At 36.9% G+C, this 21,377-nt stretch overlaps 1 protein-coding gene across 8 annotated transcripts in view; it reads left to right on the forward strand.

Annotated features, from left to right (window-relative positions):
- The window catches only part of EPHB1 (EPH receptor B1), a 387,938-nt gene that overhangs the window by 32,610 nt on the left and 333,951 nt on the right, over positions 1-21,377 (forward strand). Inside the window, exon 1 of one of the 8 annotated variants that reach the window (XM_088132651.1) lies at positions 14,845-15,000. The exons of 6 other annotated variants lie outside the window; for them this stretch is intronic. The gene's annotated coding sequence lies outside the window, so the exon portion shown is untranslated. Of the gene's footprint in view, positions 1-14,844; positions 15,001-21,377 lie in introns of those variants that run through there. One more of the 8 variants, XM_088132655.1, reaches the window with a different exon arrangement.

Here is a 21,377-nt window from a genome sequence, read left to right on the forward strand (position 1 = left end):
CCTTAGTCCTGGCATCTGCATGAATTAGGTTGAGGCTCTGGGCCATTTGGTCTTTATCCTAAGATCCATGGCTTTTCAATGACAATTATTTCATACTGGCTATGAGATGGTGAGAAGGGCTGGAAGAAGGAGGTCTGGGAATTCTTTGCTGTCATAATCAAGCTTGATCAAAATTGGTAGACTCTTAAGACTTCTGTCTGCAAATCTGTCAGTTTGGTAAGAAAATGGATACTTCTGTGTCTTAAGAGCAATGACATCTCATTGTCAGGTTTTATTCCCATGGTATTGGCAGTCCTGCTTAAAAAGAAGATGCAGACCTGTGTGTGCTACAGATACAATCTAGAGTCCCACTGGATAGCTGTGCATTAAATCTAGGGAGCCCTCAGAAACATTGCTCTGACTGAAAGGCTAATGGAAACAAAGACTGAGAGAAATATTCTCTGTGGCTTTTGTATCTTTGCTTGCTGACATAAGAGACACAGAAAGCAAATTCTCAGAAGAGCTGCAACACCAAATAATGTTCACAAGCCACTGAATAATTTTGCAATAAAGGGATCAATGAACAATTTAACAGTGAAAGTATTCCCATTAAATGAAAAAGGAATGCAACTGGCTAAGTGTGCTAGAGATAATCAGTATTAATTATTTATTTACAAAATTTTAATATGTCCTGAGTCTAACAACTCTGGGTTGGATACAGAAGAATCACAAAAGCAATTTTCCCGAATATATCAACAATTGTTAAAAATTAAGAATAAGGTAAAATAAGATAGTCATATCCATTCCCCAGCTAGACATAACAACACTGAAGGACCATGCTAAATGGAATTGAGCAATTTTTTAAAAGCCAGGAGTGAGGAGTCCAAACATATATCTAAGGTCAAGATGCCCCACAGTGTTGGGGCTATCACAGACAAGGCCTTTTTTGGCCACCTCTGTCATACTTCACATGGGATACTTGTGAGAGAATGGGCAGAATCTTTTGGGCAAGAGGGTGCACAAGATACCCTAGTGCCGTGTTCTGTATGTTAGAGATAACTAGCACTTTGAATTGGGCCCAGAAGCCTAGTGCCAACCAATGCAGTGACTATTAAACAAGCATGTTCTGCAGTGACAGAGATCCACCAGAAATCTGGCTGCTGCATTCTCTATCAGTTGTAGCTACTGAGTCATCTTCAAAGGTAGTCTCACAGAGTGATTTCAATAGTCCAGTTGATCATGAGTCTGCTACTCAAGTCTATTGGTCCAGGTAGAGCTATAACTGGTAAACCAACAGAAGCTGATAAAGCCTCAAGATGCAAATTCTACCTGCTGTTCAGGTAGGAACTGCTAGTCTAAGCCATAGACAAGTCATAGACCTATTCTTTCCAGCAGAATATAATATCATCCAAAGCTACAACTGGAGTCAAAGTATAAGGGAGGCCAGGATATTTCTGAACAAGCAACAGCCCATCTTTGTTTAATCTGAGCTTGTTTCTTCACATCCAGTTCCTGACAATCATGGAACAATCATGGCCCTATCATCTTCCCTCATGACTACCAACTGGAACTGTCCACTCAGCCAAAGTGGGACCATCATTAAATGGTACCTCCTATTCCCAATCCTTGTAGATGAGGCTTAGTAGGTCTTTAATTTGATCCAATATGGATCTTCTGCTTTCAGTCACATTTCAGTTTTATTGGTGGCTAGATCAGAGGTATTCAGCCTTTTTAGACTTATAGGCACATTTGGAATTTTCAGAACATATTATGGGTGCTTATCCAAGAACAACTGGCTTCTGGATATTTATCATGTACAAAAAGGCTGCATGGGGGGCGGCTATGACCAAACATGATATACCAATTTCTTGGAATGCTACTTGGCCATGGTTTTTAGGCCTCTGTTCCTGGCCATGATTTTCCCTATTTAACAATTTGTCCTTTTTCTTGGAAGCTGTACACACATCCAAACAAAGCAGTGGATTATAGCTTCCCCTCCTTTTATCTTCTAACAAAGCTTATGGGGCCCATTTCGGCATTCTTAGAAATAAACATAAAACTATAAGCTGATATTTTGCTTTCTGGAGAGTTTTCAATATTTTAAAATTATTATTATTTTTAAATGTAAAAACAGTGGAGCTGGGAGGCCTCGTAAGAAATGTCTATGGGCAACTTGATGGATCCAGGCAATACTTTAGAGATCCCAAAACCAGATAGAAGAGAAACTGCTACATAAATGAAGACATCCTATGACAGAATATAAAAACTATTCTGAAATGCTGAGAGAAAACAAGTGAAAAGTGTCTTTAAAAAAATCTACTTCGTATTTGCATGTCTTACTTTTTATTTTCCTAGAATGTATTACTATATATGTGTTACATCAGGCTTATACCAAAAGCTAGCGACAACATTGCCATCTGCTGCCTCAGCTTGACCCAGTGGAGAAACAGGTGCCATGTGGAAATTATCATTCATATTACTTGCCTGAAGATTCTAGAGGGAGTAAATTAGCAAGATTGTCTGGCTCCAGGGATCAGTAGCCAACAGGGACTCCTTCTAATATTAATCATATGGTAGAAATAATTGTTAAATGCTGCTAAGCAGTGGTATGCAAAATATTTCAAATTTGAACAACTTTAACTATGAAACACCTTGTTTTGAGTATGAAACAGTTGTTTCACATTTGAAATCACATGTTTTTGACATTTGGGGAGCTCAAAGCTGTTCCAGAATAATTGAAACAGCCAGTTTCAGCCTGGAATAGCTCTTTTGAATTTGGAATGGAAGTTTTGCATGCCCTGGTGCAAAGTTTATTTTTTAAATTGGACGTATTTTTAAATATATACTGTAGATGTTAGCTTTTTGAGGCTCCTAGACTGTAATTTGCCTCTGGATCCCAAACCTTCTTGCCATTTCTAGTCTATACGTTGCAAGAGCAGGACAGCTCAGCTGAACTGCTGAAGGAATGAAGTGAAAGCTCACCCTTCCTCCACCATATAGTCTAAGGCTTACAGTTTGAAGACCACACCTGTTCAGGGTGGTCAACTTTACCTTGATTTATTCTGTTGATCCATTTATTCACAAATCCAAACTGGCTAGATGTGCACAACACTCTAGACTAAAACGTGCTTGTCTAATTTGTGGATCAGTGTTTTTACAGATCCCATCGTTACGTGAGAGATTCATTACTACTTTTTCTGTGATCATCATCATCATTTTCGTCATCATTATCATTTTGGAACGAGGAAGCTTAGCATTATGAGAGGTACAGCACTCAATGCCTATGTTTTATATTTCCCTGCAGTGCTATTCTCCTGATATAAAGCTCCTCATTCCATAAGCTTGATTTCTATTTTTCTCTAAAAGGGCCATGAGATGGACTAAAATAGCATAGGGAGGAAAAGATGAAAACTTCCCTTCTCCCACAGCTTTTGAAAGTGGAGATTGCAATTTTGGAGATCAAATTGCTCCTGCATAATGAATTATTTTGCCCTTAGATATGTCTGATCCTTTAAAAATGTGGGAAATTGTATTCCAAGTGTAAATTTAAGAATTCATAGTAACTGGTAGCATCTGCTACATATGTTTTTAACCTAGAATCCTTCTTGTGTGTTTAAACTGCAACCTTCTTAATTTCCAGACTATTCATGGGAATTCTGGGGGTTGTAGTCCTGCTATCTCAAAGGCACCTGGTTGAGAAAGGCTATGCTATGTTCCTTGATTAGATCTTGGGAATACATGGGTTTTGTTTTCCTGATTTTGTCTAATAATAGTTAAAAGGATCATAATTGTAAATGTAGAGATCTAACATGTAGATCCCAAATTACCATGTACTTAGTGAGGGGGGAGAGAATTTCATTCTGCATGTTTGCCCTTATAAACTTGCATTATTCATATTTTCCAAATCATATGAAAATCAGAATGAAATCATTTGTAGTTTTCAGAATTTTGCAATGTGATGCTCTAAACAAAGTCTATATAATGTCTAAATTATACTGTAGAAAAGTATGTACAAAAAGGTTTTTAAAAAGCCTGATGCATACAAAGGGCATTCTATATTGGCAAAATTACATGAGGAAGAACATGCTAGGCATCTTGAGGTTAAAGTTACTCCAATTCACTCCAAATTGGACTGTGGTCTTTGCACAGGTCCTGTGGAATTGACTGAAATGCATCATAGTTTGGTTATCTGGGCTGAATTTGACCCTATTAGTCTTGAGGAAGTGGACTGGGTTTCTTGGGGCCACTTCGGCTGGCCAAGGCACTGAGGACATGTGGTTGGGTCTAGGCAATGAGGAATGCATTCTTGAGAGAGGGGATAGTTCTGTTGTCCCTTAAGGAGGCAGTGGTCCACCTGCTCCTCAAGATGCCATCCCTAGACCCAACTATTTTGGACAACTTTTGCCCAGTCTCCAACTTTCCCTGTTTAGGGAAGGTGGTTGAGAAGGTGGTTGCCTTGTAGCATCAGAGGGTCCTAAATGAAGTGGTCCCCAGTCCCACCTATTAGGGATTATCATCTACCAAGGCCCAAGAAGCAGGCCTTTTCTGGAGTTGCACCTGCCCTCTGGAACACCATACTGCCTAAGGTTCAGTTGGCCCTGACTCTGCTCATCTTTTGGAAAGCCTTGAAGGTCTAGCTGTTTTGCCAGACATGGGGGCCAGGAAAGTAATGGGCCCACACTGCTGATGTATCGTGTTTTAGGGAGCCACTTTTAGTTGAATGGGAAGTGTATGTTTTATATATTGCATTTATATTGTACTTTTAAAAATCCTTCTCAGCTACACAGAATTGCATTTGTGGAATAGGTGGCTATATAAACCAATTTAAATAAATAAATAAATGTACATTACTGTTAGGCAAGTTAATATACATGTGTGTGTATTTATTGAGGAGCACAGTCCTAAAAGGTTTTGGCATATTCTACCCAGAAAATTGCTGGGATACTAAAGCCAAATATTGTTTGGAAGAGTGCATAAAATGGAGGAGAGGGGGACATGGTCATCTGGATTTCTAGTGTAAGACCATCCCTACTTAATATTCTTAGAATCTGTTTATTGCTGAAATTCATTGAATACCCCAAATCACTGTTTGCAGATGCAATATCCTACTTGAAAGTTTGTATGTTCAATCCAGTCTTAATTGACAACAACAGAGACAACAGATAGTGTGTCTTAATTTATGAGTAATATATAACTTGTATTTACATTGTTCAGGACATATTTATGGGTTTAATAGTGAATGCATTAGAAGTGCAGATGGAAAACAGAGGCATTTTATAGATAATATATGAAAAGCTGCTTTCAGTACTGAAGTCACCCAAAGTTATAAATGCTTTTTAAAAGTTTTTTAAAAATTAGTTCATATTGACTTGATATCTATCTATCTATCTATCTATCTATCTATCTATCTATCTATGCAAAATCTCCAAATGTTTAGGGACTGAAATGATCAATTTAAAAAGCACTAGCATCTAGGATGGATTTCCCATCTATAGTATGTGCTGGAGCCCATTTAAAAATTCATATTCATCCATAATATATATACAAAATAATTGTGCTTATCCCTACTAGCATGATTGTAGATATTACCATGGAAGTGAAAAAAATGTGTGTGATATTAATAATAATAATAACAGTAACAGTAACAACAACAACAATAATAATAAAAATACCAAAACCAACAAATTAATAATAATCACCAACCATATATTTGGAGAGGCAAACAAAACTCCAATTACTTTTTTAAAATGTTGGCAGTATACTAGAACAATTTTATTGATGCAGCAACGTTCTTCCAAATATTATAAGCTCTCTTAGCCCTGAATTAAGGGACAGACTAGAGTGTTATAACATTTAATTGTATACTAAATTTAAGCTTATTTGAAATTTATTATTTTTATTTATGTGTTTACATTCAGCAGATTTTTCATATAATAATGTTCACAAAATTTAACAAGTGTGACAGTGTGCTGGACTGGCTAATTTGTGATAACAGAGTCATTTGTTTAAATCTAGTGTTCCCCAATCACTTATAAATACAGTAAGTGTGTCTGAGAAGCTTGATTTTTACAGCAATAGGGAAACTTCTGGGAGAGAAGCTGAATCCTCTGTAGCACTGCCATTTACATTCTGGTAGCTCAATCTTCCACAGATTTGCTGGGCTGCAATTTGAGAATCCCTAGAAATATATCTGGAGTGCATCAGACTGGGGGAGAGTTTCCTTATATGTCTCCAACTACTTTCCTTCCAGCTAGGCTCACTTCTGATATCAAAGCTCAGCTTTGAGTGGAGGTTGTGTATGAGATACAAAGCCATATGGTTGTATACTGTATATTCTGTGATTGATTCTAAGGAGTCCTTTGGATGAGTAACTGAGTACATGATCATCATCATACAGTATAATTTTAGTTTATGTTCCCAATTTACCAATCTGATTCCTGAAATTTTATCCTCTTGGCATATCTGCCTTGCCAATGGCTCTAATCCCAATAAGAATAAAGAAAGAGAAAGAGGACAACCTTGTCCTGCCCCTTTTCCTATAATACATTTTGCTGATAAAATTCACTTACAATTATCTTGGCTTCTTTCTATCCTATAATATAAAAGACCATTCCAATTTAACAAAAGCTTTTCTTGCAACAAGAAAAATCATAGATGCTTTTTTATTTTTCTGATTAATATTATCAATAGCATTTGAGTTATATCTGATATTATGCTTCATATACCTGTTCATACAGCTCTTGCCTGGTCAGGATAAATTAGATCAGCTAGAAGACTATTTCATTTCTTTGCAAGTATATCCATGAAAAATCTAGTTTCAATAAAGAAATAGGTCTATATGGACAAGTTGGATCATTCTTCTCTTTGTAAATCAAAGAAATAAAAGCCTCTTGACACGAAGAAAGGAGTACTTGACCTCTTACCTCTTTTATTACCTGGCTAATAAAAATTCTCCGAATTTGTTTAAAATGTTAAAATATATTGCAGAAAAGCCATCTGGTCATGGGGATTTATTTAATTTTGATTTCTGTATTGCTTCTTGTTTCATCTGTGATTAGTTTATTAAGAGGTTCCTTTTGTTAATATGTAAACCTCATAATCTGTGTTGTATTTAAATATTTGGTAATGTCCAAATTAAAAGTATATTTTTTATCTATGTAGTTGAGAATAATATTTAACAAATTCATTCATCATCTTTTCTGGATTTGAGGCATACTTGTTTACATTCCAAATTGAAGTAATAGTTCTTTTTTCTTGTTTGTTTCTCATTTGATTTGTGTGTGTGTGTGTGCGCGCGCACGCATGTGCGCACGCACACCTTCGAGTCAGTCTTGACTCCCAGTCTTGACTACCTAGACAAGTTGCTGCAGTTTTCTTGGCAAGATCGTTGGAACTGGTTTGCCCCTGCCTTCACCACATCAACTGAATTTAAAACATTTTACTTGCTTCTTTAATTTAAAGGAAATGTGACTATCCCACAATCTTAATGAGTTGCTTCTAACTTTAAAAAAGGAAGTATTGATGGCATTCTTTCTCTATTTCTTATTCCAATATACTAACAAGATAAGTTCCAGTGGAATGTATTTGCTTGTCTGATATTCCTTTAATGTATTTTTTTTTTAATTTGACCATTCCTGCTTTATAACTCATATGCAGATAACCGCTGCATATTCAAACATGCTAGATTTTCTGGGAGCAAACCTCAGCTTGTGCTATGGAATACCTCTCTTCTCCTTTACAGTATCTCCTACAGGCTGATCTGAGGCATTTCTCAGAGTGGGAATAGGGCACAAATTGGTTGGGGGGGAGGGCAGGGAAAACCAGGCTGTAGAAAAATAATGTATTCCATTTGTGGATGCTTTTGCTTTGGCAAAACCATTAGAACAATGCAGACTTGTAAAATTTGCCTTTGCAGCACAAGTCTTCAAGGTTCAGTATTAATTCAGAACTGATTGAATATTTGTAGAACTTCAGAAATTCTAAGTGCTTTAAACTTGGGTTCCACTTGTCAATCATCTCTTTAGCTCTGGCTCATTAAAGACAAGCAGCTCCTCCTCTGTCTCTCTGACCCACTATCATTTCCTTCATCTGTCCTCCCCCACTGATGGGCTTCAAAGCTGGAACTTCAGAGTAAGTGACCTGTGGAAGAATGTGAACTAGAAGATTCAAAAGATGTATGTTTTCTTTGAGCCACTGAATTTTTCAAGAAACGGTAATGCTTCTAAACTGAGACCTGATGACCCTATGTAAAACTACTATATTCAAACATGGAATAGATATATAAAAGTTGCTTGAATTTATACCTCCCTCATAATTAGCCATGAATTGTATTTCCATCTTGTTTGCCTTTTTTTTCAATAGTGAAATATATGTTCTAAGGATATCAACCAGTTAATATTAGGTTTTAATTGTACTAATTCCTGAACTTTAATTAGTATAATTAAAACATCTAATAATAATTGGTTGATACCCTTAGAAAATGCATTTTACTATTGGAAAGAAAAACAAGATGGAAATATAACTCATGCTTAATTGAGGTACTGTAGTTTCAAAGTGGTTTGAATTGCTCTTTAAGGCTGAATCATATCAAGGAAGTCACATGTTCAGGAGAAACTAGACTTTACTTTTTTTCTGGAATTGTTCCTGAGGCTGGAAAGACAAGTAGCTATAGAGCTGAATGTTTATTTCTTTTGCAAATGGAATGTCTTGAATGAAAAATGAAAACAAAGCTAGAACGGTTCATTTGGCTTTTATCTCTACATATATCATTTCTTAAAAGTTATAAAGAGAACAATATAAGAAAATAGAGTAAAAAGAAAGACAAATGATACATGACATTTTATTATGATATTTTTATTTGCTTTTCCAGCATACATTGTGTAATTACTGAAAATAAGAGTCAGTGTATAGTAGGTTTGCATCAATAAAATGAACATCAAAGAGCAAAGAAAAGGTATCTCTTTAAGAAGCTGAATTCATTTGTATGATATCCAATTAGAATAAGCCTTAACTGTTGAAATTATTTATCAATTCATCATAAATTCTTTCTTTTTACTGTGGTTATTTCCATAAATGCCCTATTCCTTGGTTCTTCTGAGGCATATGTACAAGCGGCAAATATGTGTGTATGTATTTGGTTTCTAATGGTAGCAGAATGGTAGCCTTGTTAGAAAATTGAAAACAGATAGCTGCTGTGTTGTTCAGACATTTCTTACAAGGCTGTATCTCTTTATGCCACCTTAAAAATGACCTCAAAATAAAATAAAATTGGATTTGTCCTTTTTTATTTGTTTGTTTCTTTATGATGCATATAAAAAAAGGCTTGCTTGTTCTTCTTTATAATAGAAATGTACTGAAAGCCTGTACAGTGATTGGAAAGTTATTATGGAATATAAGTTCTACAGGTGCCAAGAAAATGAACAGAGAACTGAATACCAAATGGATGGGAGCGTTCAACTCCTTCAGTATGTCTTTACTCCAGAGAAATCCTTCCTGATAATAGAGTTAGATGTTTATTTGACACAGGCTCCATCTGAAGATGCTGCCCTTTAATAAGTCCTTATCTGTCATCCCATAAAGTTTAGTCTGTCCTTGTGCTACATAGCTTTGTGTATTTGCCCATCTGTACCAGCCACAAACATTATACTGTTTGCGTGAGAGAAATACTGTATGTCATATGATGATATCAGAGCACTACTAAGAGTGGACAGCTTGACATGCCATCATTTTTGTTTCCACTCAAGTCAGTGAGATATTTTGTTAAAGCAAAGTGAACTACATCACAATGGTATTTTTGTAGCACTTTTGAGTCTGAAATATGTATTATGTCCCAATGTTTTTGAGACTGGGACCTCTTCATCAGATGGAAGAATTATTTCTCTGAATAGGTGGTGGGTGAAATGGAAATGGGAGGTTCAAGGGAAATGAAATGCAGAAGATACAAACTGTGATCAGTTTGATATTCAATACACATTCAGTGTGCATTGGTATGGAGGAGCATACCAATGGTGTGTCCTCGTAAATTCAACTATATGTTTGGGGTCTGCAATCGAGTATTTAGCATGTTACATATGGATGGGGAGGGACAGCCAAGCTAGTGCAATGTCCGATAAATTGGATGGGGTTTTTAAAAAGAACCTTTTAACATAAAGCATGACCTGAAAGAGATTTGTTTGTGTCTGAGTGGTGAGGTTAGTTGTATGCTTGAGTATGTCTAGAGTAAATATAGGCATGCGCAGAGCATAATCTGCAAGGGTAAACATTTCTCACTTAGATAAAGGGGTTTTGGTTACATGTCCTGGTTCACCTGGTCAGAGGTTGCATTTGACTTTGACTTTTTAAAGTCTTGTGTGTTTGGTTGATACGTTGATGAAGATTGTCAGTCATCCAGGTGGAATTATCTGGAGGTTGAGTCATGGCAAGTGAACGTCTTTTCTTTTGGTCTGATACGTCCAGATCTTGTGTGCTTTTGAAAAATAAAGATCTGTAGTTTTGAAGATGGTGGCTAAGGAGGATTTTAAAGATCCTACAAACCTTTAAAAATCATTGGAGATAACTTCCACAGCCTGAGCAACTGTATAAAATGGCCTTTTTCTGTTTAGGTCAAGCCTTTATTAATGCTTTTAAAATCTCCTAGTTTCTATGCATCCTCTCTTTCATCTGGTTATAATTAGTGTTAGATGGTGAGCTACTGTGTTTTACTCTTCTTTTTCAAGTTAATTTTAGTTAACTTTAGTTAATTTCATTTGGTAGAAACAACATCTTAAAGAAGACAGAAGGGCCTCCATAAACCTAGTATATGGACATTTATTGAGCAGTTCTTTATGCAAAGATTGCCAGCAACTGTAAAACCATACAATATTCTAAGGCAATTTAGACAACACAGCACCACCACGTTCCAACATTTGTTTGATAAAAATGATTTCCCAGAATTGCACAAGAAAAGGATGTAACAACTGTACCTTTTTAATTATGTTTAATAACAGGCAGCATACAGTAATCCTTGCCCTTTAGTTCCCTTTTATTGTATAAATCTTTAGGGTTTTTTTCTTTTTCTGAAAAACCCATATTTCTAGTGTCCACTGGTTCTTAACTCTAACATTCCTAGGCCACTCCACCACTATCGCAATCTTACCTTCCTTCCTCATCCACCAAATCTTTCAGGCTTTCAGTTAATGTTACCACAGTTAGTGCTGTTTAAGACTAAGCCCCTTCACCTTTAATACCACTTTTGCATTTCATAAGCATACCCATATGTTTTTGGACACTCTGACACAGACTTGGTAATTGTGGTGTTTGGTGGGATCTTACCTGCCAGTTGTCCTAAATTATCTAATGGTGGTGTCCACACAACTTCCCTGCCAATAAAAATGACTGGATTAGGGTCATGATACAGACACCTCTTGTCCAAACCCTCCGGGAAACTATACAATTCCAGTTGTGCATAAGCTGTAGTAAAACAGGCAATAAATATGTTAGTTCATTGGATTTGGTGGGGTGGGGTGTGGAAGTTTTTCATGTCATGTTGGCTGTCTCTGTGTCAGTAAATTCACATGAAGAAACAAAAAGATATTTGAACAATTCCTCTAGATTGTCACTATAGGTATGGTTGCATGGTTGGGGCTCTGTCCAAACTAACTCTACACTGAGTTTAAAAAGAGCATAGCAATCTGTTTGGGTTCACTTTGATATGCTCACATTGTAAGTGGATGCTTTCATTCTTTTGTCATCCTGAATTGACTGGTGTTGGTCTTGCTTTGTCTTGCCCCAGTCATAGTACCTTCCAGCTTCCTGTTTTTGTCTGAAATGTGTGTTGATATATTTTGAAAATAATGTGTTTGCCTTTCTTTCAAAATGCCAGGCCTCATCGATTTTGGCAGTACTGTACCCTTTCTCTAGAGCAACATTTTGTTCTATGGTACAGCCATGGCCCTCTCTCCATCATTATGTCTATGCAAAATGGTCTGTTGTGTTTCTCTGCAGTTTGCATACAAATTAAACATTAATTTGTCCCCTAGTTTGTAGTATTAGTCTGGGAAATAAAGGCTCCTCAGTACGTATATTTTAGCAAGTTCAAAATACTGATGTACGTCCCCTACATTTTGATGTTCTTCCACTGAATGTTATAATAAAATATATTTTGAAAATAGGGTTCTTTATAACTCTTGTAATTGACAGGAGTAGCAGTTTGACACATCGGCCTTTTCAAATTAACAGACAGTTTGGCTCCAATGTTTGACATTACTAAAAGTAGATTAGTGTCCTCCTCAGTGAAATGCATGGTGGTTGCCATTTCAACAAAAGTGTCCTATATAAAATACAATTTATCCAGCTCGGTAGAAATATTTATACTTATCCAAAGGGCCTCCTGTCTGGAAAAACTGTAACAAAAGCTTTCAATGACTTTGTTTCAATGTGGCCATCAATTTATTCTTCTTGGCCATGTTGACAATGTACTGGATAATGGTGAAGATTTTTTTTTTTTTATAGAGTTTCAGAATTTGGGGTCAGGCTAACATTTTGGACCTTATAGTTTCTAAAACAACACAAATAAATTTGGGATATTGGGTACAGGTGGCCCCCAGTTTAAGAACGAGTTCCATTCCCAAGGTCTGTCCTGAAGTTGAATTTGTACAAGACTCCACACTCCTGAAACATGCAGCCTTCTATAATACTGTATAAGTAATATTGTATAATGAACTTGAACCATTGTGTATTTAACTTGAATTTTGCCACAATAGGCTCTTTTCTTAACTATGGGTCATCTGTAACCTGGACATTCTTAACCCGGGGACTACCTGTATAGTTCTACTATTTTTCTTAATCTTTATGTTTACCATTTGCTGTATTACAGAGCCTACAGTAACAAGGCAGTAGGACTCCAGTGCTTCTCCTCAAACAGGTTGCATGTTTCAAGAGTGTGGAGTCTCATTCTTCTAGCCTTTTGTTTTGGGGGCTTATAAGTCAATTTTATATTAAACAAATCAGCTTTTATGCTTGAAAAAAAAAGGCCTCAACTTCTGCCCAGGTGTGCCAGGACATGTAACCAGCACCCCTTTTGCTAAGTGACAGATGTTTATCCATGCAGAGCATGCTCTGGAGTAGGTACAGTAACAGATCTCCCCTTGCAGAATGAGCTTGGTGCGTGTCAGTAGTCACTGCAAAAGTGTGCCTCTGTTCAGTTGCAGACCTGTAGTTAAACTTTTGCACATAGGAGTTTAAAGGGTTTTTTTTTTTTTTTTTTGGTATGTTCATTTTTCATTGCTTGCTGGAGGGTTTGAGGGACATGCATGTGTGTTTCAGTTAAACTTTGCAAAATTATATGTATGTATTTAACTTTCAGAGAAGGGAAAAAAGCAGGGTTTAGCTTTAAAAGCCCCCCCCCATTTAAGATGGTGTGTGTGTGTGTGTGTGTTTCCAGTTAAACTTTGCAACAATGTATGTTTTTAACTTTCAGACAAGATAGAAAAGCAGGCAATAGCTTTTAAAAGCTTTTTTCTCCTGCATTTTGGGTGATTGTAAAAACACAACAAAAATAAACTTTATGAGTGCTTTATTTCAAAAGTGGTCAAAATGGGGTTTGCTTCAAAGGGTAGACTTTTTATACCGTCAAGCCCTAGGGTTACTAGAGGTCAATGCAATCAAGCAGAGGGTTATGTTAATCATTAACTTTAGGGCTCCCAAGCAGCTTTTCCAGGTAGAATTAAGTAACATGTCATATCTGGTAGGATTTATGACTTGGTGACATTTGTAATATGTGGGCTTTGGTTGTTTACTTTGATGATGTCCCTGACTAAAACTACTGATAAGCTCCTATTATGTTAGTAAGTTATTGTAAATAAGTTATTCACTTATTTATTTGTCAAATGTCTAAGGTGCCCCACTTCAAAATGACTCTGGGCAACTTCACAAGGTGAAAGGAGACAAAAACGTTGCATATAAAAAGGACTTACAACTTTATATAAGAAAATAGCCATTGCCTAATACATTGTATCCCCTTTAACTACTGACCTATATTCTTTTTTCCTCTTTTTCACCATGTCAGATCCATAAAATGTTAGTGTTTCTAACAGTAATCAGCTGAAATGCAGTTCTGTCTTTGTCCAGATATTTTAACAAAGTCTTGCAATGACCTAAATTGAACAATAAAACTTGATTGACTGAATAGCTAATCTAAAGCACTGAAACAGGCTTTGGGGAATTTTAAATCTTTTTTCCATCCTTGCTATTGAATAATTTTTCTTAAGAATTGGCAGTAGGCTCAGAATAGGACAAGAGCTGACCCCCTAATATACAGGCTTTTGGAATGAATCTGAGTTCTGACAAATTACAATCTTGGCTGTTGAAGGCAATACTTGAATAAATCTCAGGGTTCCTAGCAATCATCTTTGAAATGTCTTGGAAGATAAATTAAGTTCTAGTTGATCTGTGAAGTCCAAAAAGTGGAGAAGTGGGAATTTAGGAATGTAGAAGTCTTTTAGCTAAAGCTCCTGTCCCTGTAAGTTACTGTATTTAAGATAATGATAACATATATTTTATTTTGGATTTAGCAATTTTTGCTACTTTATAAGACATCATGGCAAATAAACCACATGGATTTGTCCTAAGTACAAAGGCGACTTATATTTTGCATTATTGATGCACAATCTTTTCCTCCTCTTAAATTTGTGTAAATTAAGAATAAGTAATATGTTCCTACTCTGAATTTTAAAAATTTCTTACATGTTACATGGCATGTATGTGTGCATAAATATATGTGGGATGTTTCTAAGATATTTTACAAGCAGGCTTCATACAGAGATGGATCTCTCTCTCTGTCTGTCTTGTCTGTCTGTCTGTCTGTCTGTCTCTCTCTCTCTCTCTCTCACACACACACACACACACACACACACACAAACACACACAATCATGATCACAGTAATAGCATAAGCTCCTAATGCTACCAAGAAGAATTCTGTAGGATCCAGAGAATGATGTAGGAAAGCAAGAGGCTTTTTGCAGAAAAAAAATGTTGTGGAAAATGTAAGTACAGTATTAGCTCAAATCCCTCTCTCCACTCCTGTTTGTAGGTATGTCTTTATACACAGTGAAAGCAGCTTAAGTCCTATTGAAATGCAAATGTAAAATTACTTGGGCTGGACTGCTTATTCATATTACCGATGCCCTGTTTCTGCTTTCTCTTCCCATTAATAAGGTTCAAACAATAACATGAATAGCAGATGAGAGGCTGACAGACGATTTAAGCCTCCTTTACAAAAATGCTGTTATACAGGAGCTCATATTTACAAATGATGTGAATCTGGAAGAACTGATTAATGTATGCGTACAAATAAACAACATTTGCTTAATTCTCTGGTCACAAAATATTACCTGGCGTGCTATACTGGACTGTAATCTTACAACATTGTGGATCTATTTTTAAACAACATGTGGCATTTTGGCATCTATTAGCAAAAACAAGGTACTTAACAGTAGTGAGGCTGTAACCGGACCCCTCTGGTCCCAAGTAAACACACACTGATGAGGGCCCAAGAAGACCAAAGGTAATAAAAAGTTTGGAATGTGACATGTTTCAGGGAGTGTTGAATACCAGGTAGTGACACGAAATTAGTGCTCATACAGTTGAAAGGCTGAAGGAAAACAACTCTTTATTATGTCCACAGTCTAGAAAGAGGAGATGCTTCAGCCATAGATAGATAGATAGATAGATAGATAGATAGATAGATAGATAGATAGATAGATAATCCAACATTTCTGTTTTTTGTAGGGTAGATTTAGGACAGCTATCAGGAAAGACTGGACTGGATAAGGTTTGATGTATTTTCCAAATATATCATATTGAAGCATAGCTGATTTTATACTTAATGGTTTCTATTGGGGAACAGAAAACATCAAGCAAGTGAATGTCTGATGAATTTGCAGCAGTATACAATCAGACAGTGACAGGATACTGTTTTCCCTGTTCTCTGTTAATCTTCCAGTTGTCCCCACCATTGTTGCTTTGACCTGGTTTCCTGCCCTCCAAGACAGCTACATCAAACAGGCTCTTTTGCTGATTCTGAGTGATGATTTCATGAATCGCAATCTGTTTGCTCTGCACTGATGGATGATTCACAGGGGCAATTCTGGGTTAGGTTTCCTCCTTTCCTGGAGCTAGAGCCAAAGAACCACCTCTTTCCATTAAAGTGGAAGGGGAACATGCAACTCTTTTAGAACAACTTAAAAGATTTAGAGCTGCATATCTAAATCTTAAATTAGAATAACAACAAAGAATTCTAATAAATGAAAATAGGTCCACCTGATTTCATACCATAAAAATTAATGTAAAGTAAGTCCTAGCCAGCTTTCTGCTGCCTCCTTCCAGCAGGAAAGTTGTGCAAAGATATGACCTGAACCTTGATTTCTTCATGAACTTTCCAGTATCTGAAGTCTGTTGAATGTATAGAAAAAATAAGTGGATTCCATAGCCTGCTTTATTTAAAAAACCCAGTAAATATACAAACTGCATTTGCAAAAGCTGTAGAAAAGGATAAGACTCTTGAAGCACCTTAGGGTCCCTTCATATTAAGTTTTTACTGTGTATTTCCTGTGCTTCACTTATAGATACTTGTACTTGTGTAGGTATGCAGTTCCAGACATTTTCATCTTCCATTTGTGACCCTCTTGTGTTTTTCTATTGTTTCTATTTTCTTTTTATTTCCATAGAAAACCTGTTAAGGAAGAAACAATGGAAAAGCTGTAAAATTCCTTCTGATTTGTAGCATTAGAAATTGTCTGCCTGGAAGCCCTGTCTCATACAAATGAGAGTATAGTTAAATTGTATTTCTAAGATCTGCAAAACGAGAATGAAAAAAAGTGTATTCGCAAACTCACAGAGCTTGTACAGATATAGGGCCACATTAGCTGTGGTTTCTGGGACTTGAAGACCAATGTATATGATTGGAGAATCCTAACACAATAAGCTGAGCAAAATGGTTTAGAAGTGTGTGGTATCCAGAGGGACTGTTGGCTTTTGTTCCATTATGATTGACTCAGTTATGAGAGCAGAATATTAAAAGATGTGATAATTTGCAGATATATGAAAAATAACTTCCCAAATCCAACATCTTATACTATCCCATAAATTATATAGATCTTTCTTAACAACAGCTCCATCAGCAATGACTTTGAAAGGGAGGAGAGGAAAGGCCACCACCAGGACTAATGGGGCTGTTTGGGTGAGTCAAAAAGGAAATTGGACGAAGGGAAATTATAGATGTAATTTGAGTGATCTACACTTAGGAAGTTGGATCAAGTCATGGCACTGAGGGAGGAGGGGAATGATTAATCTTTTCCTTCCTGTACCATTTTCTTTACTTAAACTGACTCTACAGCTGATATTAGCTAGGGAGGGGAATAAATATAAGTACAACACAGTATCTATCAGTCTGTTCCCCATTGAAGACTAGTAGCAGCTAAGAAGGGAAGTGTTGTAAGATAATAAAACTGAGGGTGTAGAGAACCCATCCATCCATCCATCCATCCATCCATCCATCCATCCATCCATCCATCCCAGAGCTATATCCCTGATCTAAATTGAGCTGTCAACACCTCTGGATATTTTTAAGAAAAGAGAAAGATATTGACCCCTTTTTTTACAGGGAAACATTGGGACATGCTGTGCTGCAAGTAATGAAGTTCTGAGCTCTCATGTCAAAGGCCAAGCCAGCAATTCTCTACATGTACTACTGTTTAGACACCAACCAACCATAGCGTGTACTTGTGCCTCCTACTGGATTACATACTGATGGCCCAAGCAGGGGAGTCTTTCAGGGATGAAGGTTGCTCTTGGCCTTTGATAGAACTATTGGGCTGCACAAACAAAAGTGTGGGGGCCAGGACAAAACATAAATTTTGTCTAATTTTAAGATAAATAGTTAATTATAGTTAATGGTTACTACTGTTAACATAATTACTCCCTGTATCTTTATTAACTTCCTTTTTCTCTCACATTACAAATCACAATTTGGCAACAACTTTTGGAGAGCCACACTCAGAACTTTAAGGAGTGGACATGGTAACTCCTTAAAGTGTAACTCAGGCTTAGAATTCCCTCCCTTAACTTTCAGTATCAAAGCCAAGTTGACCCAATAGATTTTTCTTGTTGGGTAATATGAAATATTTCATTTGATGATTGGAATAGGACAGTGAGTGATTTCAATATATACCAGGTGGTATGAGAAGGACTTAACTCATACTTACTATGAAAACATTTCTTATTTTCTGAGTTGGTTCCAGAAAATGATACTGTATTATTTTGTACTGTGCTGTCTGTGGAAACATGTGAAAACATGAATGATAAAATATATATGGTAACATCATAGCTAAAATGTTGGAAGAGTCCTAAATTTTCAAGTTTTATTTAACTTGAAAATTAGTAACTAGTCTTTGGGCTTCTGAATCTCAGCTGTCTGAGAAAATAGCAGTTTGAGGGGTTTTTAAATCACCTCTTTAAATGGATTTGTAACAATAGCCTTGAAACAGGGAGATTCAATAGTTCTTTTAAAATCTGTCTCACTATTCCCTTTGCTGTTACAGATGTTTCTGTTTCTCTTTCCTTGTGAGTGGGGTTATTGTTTATCCTTGGGTGCCTGGGGTTATATGTTGTGGGCTTTTCTGTGTTTTAATCACTTGTGTGAGATGGACGGCTATATAAATCATATAAATAAATACCTCTTTTTAATGGCAGTGCGCCAGTCAGACCAAGCTACTTTTAAAACAAGGTTGTTCTTGTGCCTTATTTTCTCATCTTTATAATAGTCTGAATTTGTTTAAGAGGCATGAAAAGGGGACTGGAGATTGTCTGCAATACTGTTTTTTAGCAGTGGAAATTCAAAGCCATCTGGGTATTTATACAGCAAAATCTTCCAGATGAAGAATAGGCCAAGGTAGTCACATGGCTGCGGCCAACATGAAACAAAAGAATCCATTTATTATCCCGGCAGGAAATTTGTTCTCCTAGATGTTGTAGCTGCAGACATAATGATTTCATTTCCTTCAGTTTGCTCAGATTAATTGCTTGTGCGTGTGTGCATGCTATTTCTAAGTATTCTCTACCTAGGTGTACTTGTAGTCTCTTAAAAGGTGTATGTGACAGACTCTGCACACAGGCATATTCAACATCTCTTTGTGTGACTGATTTTTTGATTTTTGCCAATGTCTCATTTGGGCTGATCTCATTCCCTTGCAGGGAGAGAGCTGATCAGACATGTGCAGCATCTGAGAATAGCAAAACAATTAGAGGTGAAACAATACCACACACACACAAAAAGTCTTCCACTCCAAACCCTTCAGGAATCGAAAATAGGTACCATAAAACTTGATACTATTCTCCATTGTGCTCCTCCAGCCCTCCTCTGGATATTGCTTACAAGGCACTGGGATGTCTCTCCAGGAAGGGAATGAACAGAACATACAAAGAAATGTTTGCACTGCTCATTTCCATGGGAATTGCTGGTCAAACCCATAATTGTCCACAGGCGTTAAGCCATATATAGGGGTTGGTTTGGTGCTTCATGCACATCTGTCATGGCAATGTGTGGCCTAAATAAATGATCTGAACATGTTTTTCATAACAAGGAGGTTGCGGTAATGAAGTCTCTTGCGGTTTTCTGAAATGTGTGCCTTTGCCAGCTCTGTTTCATTATAAGAGATCTCTCTGCCAGGAAGGGTGTGTGTGTGTGTGTGTGTATGTGTGTGTGTGTGTGTGTGAATTGCTATGGCCTGATTGCTGGATATACTGCCAGCAGTCGCAAAGCACTGACAAAAGCAGTTATGGACTCAAAAGGTTTGCCTAGTGAAAATTGCGACATAAATAAACTAATGTTGGGGTTCTGTGATTTTCTATGTATGAGCAGAGAAAGTAAGATTAAACTCCTCTGCAATTTTTAACACTTTTTTTTCCAGAGAAAAGGATAGGCTTTTCAGACTTAGCAATATGCTACTAACATGTTCAACCTTTGCTCTTGCTTTGTTGAGATGAAACTTTTCTACAGTTATACTAACATTTACAGCATTCCTTTTTAAGAATTAAACATCACATTTACCTGAAAGTAAGAAAGCCTGAATTTAAGACCTATCCTCAAGACAGAAAGGGAAAAGGTAACCTGTTTCCTGTATTGGGTGCTCTCAGCAAATCCAGTATGGTCTTAAAGGTTCAGGGAAAATTCCTGGTTCAGATGAGTGTAACACATTCCCTCACAAAGGGAAGAGGGCTATGATTTGGCATAACAGTTTGTTGTAGCTCAAGGAAGCAGAGGCTGTGGCTGTCTCTTTCATGTGACAGTTTCCCAAATTCCTCCTGAGAGCACGACATACTGGGGCATTGTCACATATGTCTGGGTGATCTTGGAAAAGATAGCCCTGTCCATTTTGTGATATTGGTTTTACTAGCAAATTGGAAGAAGAACACCGGCAGAATCAAGTTATGCCATTCCTGTTGAACAACAGACCTGCTACTGCCATATCAAAACACTAGTGAGAGTCCCTACACTTGCAAGGTATACATACACAATGGCTAGGTTCAAACAATATGCTGAACCCTAAAATACAACTGGTAAGTCCATGTAACATGCTATGCCCAAATGAATAAACAGTCTTATAATGTAATGGCCTGTTTTATGCAACAATGACTGGGTTTTCACAACACACTGAATTACATCTTCCCAACTCTATTTTAGCCTAGTCTAGTGTGCTATGTGAATATAGCTACAGTGTACAAAGGTGAAAATGTTTAACTGTCACCAATATCCACCTGTGGCATCCAGCTGACAAGCCTCGATTTCTGTCTCTTCCATGAGCCATCCCTTCTTCTGTCCTTAGTAAAGGAGAGTGGATTCTTTCAAATTCCCTTGGCTCCCCCATTCAAAATTCTCAAGAGTTCTAGTTGTTAGCTTCCACTGAGAATATTTCAAACCAACCAGTGTGTAGGCCATTAACCAGCAATCTTTCTGCAAGGAATGAATGGCTGCAGCCTAACAACATTTTGCTTGGTCTCTTCCTTGAATTTTTCAGTGAGGTGAAAGACTTTCTGATTGTAAGCTATGTTGATGTGCTTGCCAAATGCAATGAGGCTGAAAACAAACTACAATTGGAATGTAATTGATATTTCTTGTATATTATATTTATTCTTAGTCTTGCTAGTGTCTTAAATAGCAGATTCTTTTTAAAATTCAAATATATCATGTAAGGTTAATTGAAAGAAATCTTGCTGGCAGGATCGGAGCGGTTCTCCTTTTTAATTGCAAGAATGAAGGCTTGATCTGTAGATTCATTCTGTTGTTGAGGCAGCAGGCATGATGATTTTTTGTTTTGTACTTCTGTTGCCTTCTCATTTCAACTGCTAAATTCTCAGATAATTA

The sequence above is a fragment of the Python bivittatus genome, unplaced genomic scaffold (genome assembly GCF_059951505.1).
Source record: "Python bivittatus isolate LINGU-HERP-01145 unplaced genomic scaffold, Pbiv_v1 ctg000980_np1212, whole genome shotgun sequence".
NCBI lineage: Eukaryota > Metazoa > Chordata > Lepidosauria > Squamata > Pythonidae > Python > Python bivittatus.